The following is a 12,729-nucleotide window of genomic DNA, read 5'->3' as shown; positions in this document are numbered from 1 at the left end:
ATGTGAATAGTTGGGTATATATAGGTAAAAATAAGAGACAATGCATAGTGGAGAATGATAACAATATGGACACTTGTTGTGCCCACAAAAAACCGGTCCACTAGGGCCTTATAAGGTCCATTTCGGTTTTCGACATTTGCCCCACAAATGCTTATAAGTCTCATATTTAATTATATAATTAAATATTAATTTAATTATTTAACACTTAAATAATACAAATTAACTATTAAGGACCACTTAACTAGTAAGTAATCATTAGATCATTTTATCAATATAAAATGTGTCATTGGAACCCTTATTAGCTAATTTACAACCCCTTGTAAATTTAAATAGCTAATTACCTCCGCCTCAAAACATATACACATGTCGTAGAAATTTAATTAATAAACTATGAATTATTAAATTTCAATTAATATTTATTAATCAATTATCGAATAATTAAATAATAAATTCCCTTGGCCCGAGTTCGTAACTCGTCGTCAAATAATATTTACACATGACTTAATTAAAAGTCAATTAATACAAGAACTAAATAATTTATATCTCATACAAATAATTATTTTTTCCATTTGGGAATCATCCTATAGGTGTGACCTAAAGGGATCATCTGATCACCGCCGTCATACGACAGTAATGTCAAACTCTAGTCAGCCAATCATTATCGATTAACGATGACCAGCTGACAAATAAATAAAAAAAATCCCTGATATTCCTTTTACGAGATTTATTATGTAGACACACTATTGTGGAGGACACACACTCCAACAATATCCCACTTGTCCGACACAAGTGTGTGCTACTAATTCTCTTGTCTAAAAATATCTCCCACTCAATGCAGGATGTCTTTCAGGTCGTTCTTGCACGTGACCATATCATAAAGTGGTTTCCTCGATCCGGAGAATGACTGTCTGACCGGATAATCTACTATAGATTTCATCCGAGCGTGGCCACGCATTTCCAGTCACCTCTCCTCGAGTGGCCTTGAGATATAAAACTGACATGGGTGGACAATCCTATTGACCTATTTTCTTTGTTCGATGCAGATCACAATGACCTAGTAAATACTCATTGGCCTCCTTTTACGGCGCGACCTAGAGCAAAAATCTAAGCCACCGGAAAACCGTACCAACTCAGACAAATAGTCACCAGTCTAAAGAATTGACTCGAAGGAATAAATAGAAATTCTAGCCACGTCCCAGCAACAAAAGGACTCTATAAACGGTCATTGTCTGACAAATCGTCTCAAAATCTGCCTATGTAATCGACCAGCCATCACTATGACCAAATGACATTTGAACTTGTCATCAATTGCCTTACAATCTAGTCACTCCGAGACGTCACCTCATTAAGTAATTAGGGACAAAATACAATTTTAATCCAGTTCACTTTAAAAGGGTTCGACATTGTCAATACAACCAATTTGGACAAAACAAAGTATTTAAATTCAGATAAAACTGAATATAAGAATTAAACGATAAATGCAAGTATCATATATGAAATAATAAATACAATATCTTAATTATTATATATCGCATAATTTACAACAGTTCCGGCATTCATCTCAATCCCATAGAAACTACATGACTATCATGTTTAGCTTGAGACAATGACTTGGTTAAAGGATCAGCGATATTGTCAGTTGTGCCAACCTTAAAGACTGTAATTTCCTTCCTTTCAATTAAATCTCTAATTACATGAAAATTTCTAAGTACGTGTCTAGACTTGGGCTCTACTGCTTGAAAAATTGCCCCACTGTTATCACAATATAAAGTGATAGGATCCTCGGCGGTCGGAACTACTTTCAGTCCCTCTAAGAATTGCCTAATCCAAACAACTTCCTTTGCAGCCTCAGAGGCTGCAATGTACTCAGCTTCCATTGTAGAATCAGCAGTCACAGACTCCTTAAAACTTTTCCAGCAAACCGCTCCTCCGTTTATCAAAAAGACAAAACCAGCCTAGGATTTCAAATCATCCCTATCGGTTTGGAAACTAGCATCCGTATAACCTTTTACACATAATTCAGATTCTCCTCCAAACACTAAGAATGAATCCTTAGTCCTTCTCAAGTACTTAAGAATATTCTTGATGGCTATCCAGTGACTCTCACCTTGATTTTCTGAAAACGACTCGTCATACACAAAGCATACGAGACGGCAGGACGAGAGCACATCATAACATACATGATTGATCCAACAGCGGAAGCATAGGGAATCGATTTCATGCGTTCTATATCCTTAGGCTCAGTAGGACACTGCGACTTACTCAAAGTAATCCCACTACCTATGGGTAGAAAACCTCTCTTGGAGTTTTTCATATTGAATCGACCAAGAATCTTATCAATATAGGCTTCTTAACTCAAAGCTAATATCCTTTTACATCTATCTTTATAGATCCGGATACCCAAGATCCGCTGAGCTTCTCCCAAATCTTTTATTTGGAAGTGATTTCCAAACCACTTCTTGACAGAAGCAAGCATATCTACATCATTCCCAATGATTAATATGTCATCCACATATAAAAGTAAGAAAACAACTTTACTCCCACTAAACTTCATGTATAAACATGGTTCCTCAACACTTCGAGAAAAACCATTCTGTTTAATAACATGATCAAAACGATGATTCCAACTCCTTGACACTTGCTTAAGACCATAAATGGATCTCTCAAGTTTGCATACTTTGTTAGAATTTTTAGGATCCACAAAACCTTCAGGTTATGTCATATACACTTCCTCTTCCAGAAACCCATTCAGGAATGCGGTCTTGACATCCATTTGCCATATCTCATAATCATAAAATGCAGCAATCGCTAACATTATCCGAACAGATCTAAGCATAGCTACTGGTGCAAACGTTTCATCATAGTGTAAACCATGAACCTGGGTGAAACATTTTGCCATAAATATAGCTTTGTAAACATCTTTATGTCCATCCATGCCGATTTTAATCTTAAAGATCCACTTAAACTGAAGAGGTCGAACATCTTTAGGTAAGTCAACTAGGTCCCATACCTGATTATCGTACATGGAATCCATTTCGGATTGCATGGCCTCGAGCCATAACTTAGTGTCAGAACTAGTAATAGCCTCTTTGTAGGTTTTAGGTTCGTCACTTTCTAAAAATAATTTCTTATAGTCACTATCTTCCTCGATAACACCAAGGTATCTATCAGGCTGGTGACTCACCCTTCCTGACCTCCTAGGTCCAGAAGGAACAATAACCGAGTCAGATGTAGAAGGAACATCTTCCTGTACCGTCACATTAGTTTGTGGCTCTTGAACTTCATCAAGTTCAAATTTTCTTCCACTTTGTCTTTTAGAAATAAACTCCTTTTTTAGAAAGACAGTTTCACGAGCCACAAACACTTTGTTCTCGTTACTATTGTAGAAGTAATATCCACAAGTTTCCTTAGGGTAGCCTACAAATATACATTTGTCAGAACGAGGTGCAAGCTTATCATTAGACTTACTCTTTACGTAATCATCACAGCCCCATACTTTCATGTATCGCAAATTCGGAACCTTCCCTTTCCATATCTCATATGGAGTTTTGTCAGTTGCTTTAGTGGGACTTTGATAAGTGAGCGTATAGCAGATAAAATGGCAAACCCCCAAAATGACTTAGGTAACTCAGTTTGACTCATCATTGATCGGACTACATCTAATAAAGTTCGATTCCTCCTTTCAGCTACACCATTCAGATGTGGTGTGCCAGGAGGATTTAACTTAGATACAATACCATAGTCTTTAAGGTGATCTTTAAAATCATTGCTTAAATATTCCCCACCACGATCTGATCGTAATGTTTTAATCTTCTTATTTAATTGGTTTTCTACTTCATTCTGAAACTCTCTGAACTTGTCAAAAGATTCACTTTTATACCTCATTAAGTAGACAAATCCATATCTACTCATGTCATCGGTGAAAGTAATGAAATAGTCATAATTGCCTTTAGCAGTGATAGTCATTGGACCACATACATCGGTGTGTATTAAACCAACCAAGTCACTAGCTCGAGATCCCTTTCCTAGAAAAGGTGCACGAGTCATCTTGCCAAGAAGACAAGATTCGTATATGCCAAATGATTCGAAATCAAAAGGTTTAATTATACCAGTCGACACTAGTCTTTTAATGCGTTTCTCGTTGATATGTCCTAATGGACAATGCCATAAATAAGATTGATCGGGATCACCTATTTTGAGTCCTTTATTATCTAAATGATAAACATCCTTGCAAGTATCTAGAATATAAATACCATTAATTGAAATAGCTTGGCTATATACAATCTCATTAAGGGAAAAAGTACAACATTTGTCTTTAATTACAAAAGTAAAACCTTCTGTGTCTAACACAGATACTGATATTATATTCCGAGACAACGTTGGTACAAAATAACAATTGTTTAAAAATAATTGCATCCCCTAAGCTAAATTAAGTCCATAGGTTCTTACTGAAACGGCGGCTACTTTAGACCCGTTACCCATCCGGATATCAACATCACCCTTGTTTAGGTTCCTTACGCTTTTAGGCCCTGCAAGTGATTACATAAGTGAAAACCACAACCAGTATCTAATACCCAAGTTGTATTTGAAGCGTAATTTATGCTTGTCATAAAAGATTGGGTAGAGAAATTACATGTTAGCTTCACAATGCCAGCTTTGATGTCATCCAAGTATTTGAGGCAATTACGCCTCCAATGTCCCTTGTTATTACAATAATTAAAAGTATTCTTAAGAGGATTACCCTTCTTAGGTTTAGGCTTGGTATAGCTATTCGCAATAGCCTTACCTTTGCCCTCTACCTGTACGGGCTTCTTACCACCATTTCTCTTAAACTTCTTCTTCCCCTTCACATTTATCGCAAGGACGTCCTTCCTTGTACTTCCACTCAATCCAATGTCCTTCCCTGCTTTCACAAGCAAGGAATGGAGCTTATGAAGACTTTTCTTCATGTTTGTCATATTATAATTTACCCTAAATTGGGTAAATCCTTTGACATGTGAGAGAGAGTGGATTACTCGGTCCACCACAAGCTCATCTGGGATCTTGTATCCCAGCCGTTCTAGAGTTTCCACGTAATCAATCATTTTAAGTACGTGTGAACTCACAGGTTGTCTATATTTGAGGTTAGACTCAAAGAAATGAACAGCGCTGTCATATTGAATTATCCTCGGGGCTTGAGAAAACATGGTAGAAAGCCTCGAGAACACTTTATGAGCATAGTGGAATTTGCCGCATTGCCTTTGTAAGGCAGGATCCATTGCAAAAATTAAAACGTTTTTAACAGCGGAAGATTCACTTTGGTATTCATTATAGGCCTCCCTTACATCAGCGGTGGCCCTAGAACTAGGTGAAGGGGGAGAGGGATCGACTAGGTAGCTTAATTTACCATCACCTGCGGCAGCTAATCATAGTTGTTCTTCCCAATCATTAAAATTACTACCGTCGACTTTTAAAACATATTTGTCCATAAAATAACGGAGCCATGAATCTTTAGATATTGTGTCGGTTTGACTAGTAGAAGCCATCATGATTACTACAAAAGGAAACGAAAGGAAAAATTAACTTTTATCGTTTAAACATTTTACTCGTAAAACTATTTTCACAAGTTCCCTTGTATATAATGATCTCCCATTGAATTATATAAATGATTCCAAGATCCATCTTTATATAAACACGGGCACGGTGGACCGATTCAACCCATATTTATATAAATTTAGTGAGTCAACAATTTTGACTGATTCTACTATTAGAACTCTTGGTCGGCACATTTTCTTAAAATCTATCTTTTAGCCCCAGAATTAAATATGGGCACGGTGGACCGATTCCACCCATATTAATCCCGTTGAGTCCAACCAAATTTCACGCGTAATAACTTTTATTACCCTACTTACTGATGTGACTATAATGAGAGCATATTTAGTCCCCGAATTAGCCTTGTTCCCATGCTTTTTAGTGCATATTTGGGTCATTTATTGTCTTTAGTCCTCTGTTTTGCATATTCTTTGAGGTTTTGTTTCCTTGGTAGGAAAGGAGTGCAAACCTTGCATTTTCATGGCAAAATAGAGCTAAATTGATTGAATTCAATGACCAAGCATCAAAGAGAAGACAAGATTAGAAGGCCTTTGTACATGCTATAGTAGATGGGCAATGATGAGAAAAGATCCTTGCATCCCCGAGGAAATCCTCAAGGATTTTATGAAGAAAAAGGAAGAAAAGAAGAAAGAAAGTGGCTGTAAGACAATCCGAGCGGATTGTCCACAAGCCGCCCGTCCCGCAAGGGCAATCCGAGCGTCTTCCCCCAGTGGACGCCCGTCCAGAAACACCAGAATCCGCCCGTCCACCACCACAATCCGCCCGTCCAAAACACCCCCAATCCGCCCGTCCCGTGCCCTGGACGCTCGGATTGTGTGTCAGCCATTTCGTCTTCTACAAGTTTCAAGGAAGGATGCGCATATTTTTCTAAGACCGGCGAAAAGGAGACCGGAGTCTCCCTTGAGACCGGCGAGTCCTCAAGGACTTAATCGTCATTTAAGCCCTTAGTAAACCCTAATCTATGTAACTAATCCCCACTATAAATACCCCATTAGGCTAATTAGAAGAGCATGTTCTTCTTAGCAATCTTTAGTGTTGTTTATATCAAACAAATCTCTCTTTAATCTTGTAATCAACATATAATCAAGTCTTAATACAAATCTCATTTCCTTAATCTCTCTTTTGTTCATCTTTCATTTTGGGTAATTGAAGATTATTTGGGTTATTATTGGGAGATTGACAACCTTCCAATCAATCATCAAGTACTTCTATTATTCTTTGCTTTATTATTGGAATCATTAGTAGGTATAATTCACTTAATCCCTTTTTAATTATTGTTAATTATCTTCATTTATTCATCATGTTTCACTTTGTTGGTATGATTGACAACCTTGCTAGCATATTCAACATGATAATGAGTGAGTAGTTCCTTAGCTAGGGTTAATGGGTAATTAGGGGAAACCAACATGGGGGATGATTCATGCTTAAATTAATATGTTTTCATAGTTTATTTGCTTGCTTGTTGTGATCTCAACTTATGCACATGTTATGTTTAATGAAATGCGAGCCTATGAATCCTTACATTTTTCTACCCATCACCTATCTTTTCAATGAGAGTTGTAAGACATAAACCAACTCGAGTCTCATTAGACCATGCATATAGTTGAGTAGGGAAGATTAAGTCGACTTGTAGGTATTGTACAATCTAATCCATTTGGCTCCGGGGCCCAAACTTTCCTAGGATTGTAAGATATAAATCAACTCGATCCATCACAACAATAATTGCTTGCTTATAATTTGAGAATATGTTTGTAATGATCAATTCCCATGAATACCCTATGACCCCATGACACCCTAGTGCCTTTTATCAATTGTTTACACCCTTTTTTAATCATCTTGCTTGTTTATTTTCATTGCTATTTAGTTTAGTGATCTTCTACTTCAAACCCCAAATTGTGACACCCTTAGACACCGCTAGTTGCAATTGAAAATCATCTCAATTCCCATCCCTTGGGATCCGACCTTTACTTGCCTCTTTACTAATTGTAGAGTTGTTTGTGGAGTTATAAATTGTGTTTTGGTCTAGGTGCTCCTAACGACAAGTACCGAAAACTAAACCTCCAAGTGAGTCCGACCAAAAATGGCGCCGTTGCCGGGGACGGTGTTAACTTGAATTAGATTTTCTTATATTGTTATTAGTTGTGTCTTTCTTTGCCTTGGGGAAGTAAAACTCCTCAAGGTTTGTTCTAATTATTTTCGAGTTGTTTGATATTTTGCATGTCTAGAAGATCACAAGGTAACTTGTTACCCTTTTCTCACGAAATTGAAAGGACTTTGACAACCAATAGAAGACTTGCTAGGAGAACTTTGAGAAGTATTGGTGAGGTTTTAGATATTCAACCAAACACTATTGAGTTCATCAACCCTTTTGCAAGAGAAGGTGAGGAGAACCCAACACAAAATCCAACACAAAATCAACCCACAATGCCTAAATTTTCATCACATTCCGTACCAACCGAGGAGAACCTACCTAATGGTACTCCCACACCACAACACTTAACCGGAAATTTCATTGCAAAATCCGCATTTATCCAATTAGTCGAAAGAAGCCAATTTGGGGGGATGCCTAGTGAAGACCCTCACTTTCACATGGAGACTTTTTGCGACTATTGTGATGCGATTTCTCAAAACGGTGTAACTCAAGACCAAATTCGATGGGTCTTATTTCCTTTCTCTAATTGGCATCGCAAAACAATGGTTGAAAGGCCTTGATAAGGCAACTCTCGGAATTGATTCTTGGAAGAAATTGGCTCTAGCTTTCCACAAAAAGTTCGATCCACCGGAAAAGACTAACATGCTAAGAGCTCAAATTACGGGCTTTAAGCAAAGAGATGAAGAATCTTTGTATGAAGCTTGGGAGCGATTCAAAGGAATTTGTCGCTCATGTCCTCATCATGGACTTAGCAAGTGGTTCTTGGTACAACAATTTTGGAACGGTCTTTATGAAGACTCAAGAAACATTCTCAACATGGGATCAAATGGAATGTTCACCAAGTTGATGACAATCAAACTTGGAACAAGATTGAGGAAATGGCGGTCCGTAACTCACAATATAGTAGACCTCGCAAGGCTACTAGAGGAGGAAAGCATGAAGTGGACTCTATTACTCAATTGGGTGCTCAACTTAGTGCTCACATTGATACCATCAATTTGAAGTTCGAAAAAGCTATGGCTAGACTTGAAGAAGCCTCAAAATCACCAAAGCATCATGTTAATGCCATGACGACATCTTCATCAATCCCAAGTGGGATATGTGAGAATTGTGGAACTTTGGGACATGACCAAAGTGAATGTAGGGGAACAAATGAACAAGTGAATGCTTTTCAAGCATACAAGAGTGGTACCCCTTATTCAAACTATTACAATGAAAACACCAAATTCCACCCAAATCTCTCATACAAAAGCCAAAATGTTCAAAACCCTCAACCAACATACACCCCACCTCCCATGAGAAACCAAAATCAAAGACCCTTTTACAACCAAAACCAAGGTTACCAAAATCAAACTCCATACAATCAACAAAATGACCAAGGTTTTGATGTTCAAAAAGCGGTCCTCCAAATGCAAAAGAATCAACAAGAGTTTTTCACTCAAATGCAAAAGGATAGTCAAGCAAAGGAAATCACCATCAACAACATCCTAGCCCACACCAAAATGTTGGAAACCCAATTAACTCAACTAGCATCTTCAAGCTCACAAAGACAAAAGGGGCAATTACCACCTCAAAGTAATCCTCCAAGACATGAAACAGTTAGTGCCATTCACTTGAGAAGTGGTACGAGGTATGAAGCACCGAAGAAGCAAGTTGAGGATAAAGTTGTGAAAGCTAGTGACAAAGAAGAAGTTGTGAAAAACTCCAAGGATGGAGAACCATCAAAAGAAGAAGTTTCAAAGAAAAATGAAGACAAGGCCAAGGAGAAGGAGCCCATTGTGATTAGACTTCCTTTTCCGAGTCGTCAAGCCAAGCCCAAATTTGATGACCAACTTGGAAAATTTATGGAAATTGTGAAGAATTTGAAATACTCGATTCCTTTTACGGAATTAATCAATCACGTGCCGGCCTATGCAAAGTACATGAAAGACATCCTTACGAAGAAGAAGTCGATCCGGAAGCTTGAAACTATCGCCTTCACTAAGGTGAGTAGTGCAATACTTCAAGGGAGTTCACCTCCAAAACTTAAAGATCTGGGAAGCTTCTCAATACCGTGTACCATTAGCGACACCACGATCAACAAAGCCTTATGTGATCTAGGGGCTAGTGTGAGTGTTATGCCGTACTCGGTGAGTAAAAGGTTAGGGATGGGAGAGCTTAAATGCACCAATATCATACTCCAAATGGCCGATAGATCGACGAAGACACCATTGGGGATATGGGAAGATGTTCCCGTAAGAGTTGGGAAATTCTTCATCCCGGTGGACTTTGTCTTTGTTGACATGGAAGAAGACTCCAATATTCCGATCATTCTAGGTAGACCTTTCTTGCACACCGCGGGTGCGGTGATTGATGTGAAGCATGGAGAGCTCACTCTAGAAGTGGTAGATGAGAGCATAACTTTCAATCTTGACAAGACCATGAGAGCTCCCCGTTTGCATGAACCATGTTTTATGGTTGATCATTATAGCCGGAAGTATGATAGGAAGAAGTCAGAATTCCAATGGAAGAAGAAAGTCGATGATGCTCCATTCAAAGAGCAAGGAAATTGTAACAAGGAGAGCTTGAAAAGCTCACCAAAGTCAAGCAATGAAGAAGATGGCCTCATTGGCCAAGACAAGAAAGTGGGAGAGTTATCCCTATCAACTCAAGAGATCTTTAGTGATCAAGTAGATAAAGTTTGTGGTCTTTGGGGCGATGAGTTTGAAGGGATTTTCAATCCCTACATTGGTAATGCTATCGATAAGGACCAACATGAAGGACAACAAGAGCAAAGCTCTATTGAAGATCTTTATCATGACAATGAACAAGCTTTTGACTACTTCTTTAAGGTGTTGAGTAACATCAACAACACCTTGGACATGCCCCCATGACATCTCACTAAGGATGAGAGTTTGGTGGAGTCCTCTCCAAACCACCATTTGTAAATATTTCTAACTCCCTAACTTGCATTTTAATTCTTACATTGCATTTTGATGCGTGTCTTTTATATGATGTTTTACATCCCATTTTACACGCATTTCAGAGCTCATTCATGTAGTTTATGCTAAATTTCTCCCTATTTCCGTCTACTTCCGTATTTTTGTACATTGTTGCAGAAATGTGAAGAATCCAGCGGAAATCGAGCTAAATCGTCCCCGAGTATCCTGCATTGCATATGACGTGAAGTATTCACCCGAGGAACGAGCTTGGTGCGCAATTCAAGGCCCAAAAGACAAGTCCACGAGTTTAAAGAAGGCAATAGCAGCTCAAGCAGTCGATCGACCGATACCTTCAGTCGATCGACCAACCATCGGGTTCCAGAAGCTACTGTTTACCGAAGACCAGTCGATCGACCAGTTCTATCAGTCGATCGACCCAACTGCTACTCCAGACGTGAATTAAAAGATTGAGGAAGCATAAGCCCATTAAGTTTTAGGTTTTGATAATAATTATTACGTATGTTTGCTATATAACGTAACATAAACATTCAGTTTAGAAAATCTCGATTTAGCCTCAAGTTTTCATACAGTAATATTTAGTTTTGGAATTAGGGTTTGGATTATTGTTAAGCATCGGATCTTTGGTTCTTTTTCCTAATCTTTCCTCTGCAAATTCGGTATTCATCTGCCCTAATTTCAGTTTATTGTTTTATTTCATCATTAGTATAGAATCGCTAGTTAGATTCCCGCAACCAATTCATTGTTTATGTTAATTGTTTACTTTATCGTTTTAAGCATGAATTCAGTAGTTAGTTTTATCATCGTTATTATTGTTTTTACCCTTAGCATGAGTAGCTAGATTATTTGTGCTAGGATGTAGGCGAGTTATAGCATAGGCGGCAATAGATTGAACACGGCCTGATTCGCGTGTCAGTCGATCGACTGACATTCTTGGTCGATCGACTGACCTCGTGAGGTTACCCTTCGTTTTAATTGATTTTAATACTGTATTTAACGAATCGAATGCATGCGACCAGTTATATGCTTAATTTATGACTGACCCATTAGATCGAAAGATAGGGAAAGTTATTTGATCACCAATTAAGATGACTAAATTGTGCTGAGATCGAAAGATAGGTATAGTTTAGACTGTTAGTCACTTTTCAGGACGAGAGTTAGTATTAGTGATATTAAGGACCTATAGCGAGATCGAAAGATGCTATTTGTTAAGAGTGGACCGAGAGGACCTCTTGTTTCCCGACTCACTTGTGTTCGATTTAGACCTCTTTAGTATGCTGCCGCCGAAGCTGTAATGAATCGACCATCCTAGTACCCCTTCCTTTATCTGTTTAATCTATCTTTTTAAGTATATTGTCTTTATTTACTCTTAGCTGTAGACCAATTCAAATCAAACCCCCCACTTTATCGTTATGTTAGACTAGAATTAGACAACTAGAATTTACCTCTGCCTCTCTGTGGTTCGACCCGACTGCCGCTAGCTATAGTTGTAGTTGGAAATTATAAATCTTATTTTTGACATCTCACGACGGGTATCAAATTTTGGCGCCGTTGCCGGGGAGGCAATAGTTCTAATTTTAGTTGTTTTATTTTTAGCCTTTATTAGTTTAAGGGACTTCTGTTCCTTAAACTTTTCTTATATTCTTTTTGTAGTTTCTTCTTATGCGCAGGTCACAGGGTGGTGAACTAGTACCATTCGATCCTGAGATAGAGAAATCTTTGCACGAGTTGAGACGATCACAAAGGGTATTACCGACAGAGGAAGAGCTGAGTACTCTGTCAAGCTATTACGAGAACGACCTGTTCGAAGAAGACCCACATTCTTCACCCGTTTCCACTTCTTCAGCCGAGACAGTCACTTCTCCAGAAATTCCAGTCATGGCCGAGGAAGCAAGTATAGCTAGTCATTCTGAGCCGACAGCTGAAAATTTATATAAGGGGTTCGAATTACCAGGAGATGCCAGGAAGTTCGAACCAAAGCCTTCATACATTAATATGGTTGAGAGAAACCAGTTCGGGGGAGCTGCAAATGAAGATGCAGCTAAG

The 12,729-nt window shown here is 38.4% G+C and overlaps 1 non-coding gene across 1 annotated transcript; it reads right to left on the bottom strand.

Moving 5' to 3' along the window:
- Positions 1-8,386: 8,386 nt before the first annotated feature.
- Positions 8,387-8,493, bottom strand: LOC141623992 (small nucleolar RNA R71). The gene has a single exon (XR_012533805.1). It is a non-coding gene; the product is annotated as a small nucleolar RNA R71 (small nucleolar RNA).
- Positions 8,494-12,729: the final 4,236 nt, after the last annotated feature.

This window comes from Silene latifolia, chromosome X, assembly GCF_048544455.1.
Source record: "Silene latifolia isolate original U9 population chromosome X, ASM4854445v1, whole genome shotgun sequence".
Lineage (NCBI taxonomy): Eukaryota > Viridiplantae > Streptophyta > Magnoliopsida > Caryophyllales > Caryophyllaceae > Silene > Silene latifolia.
This window is presented reverse-complemented; position numbering and strand designations above follow the sequence as displayed.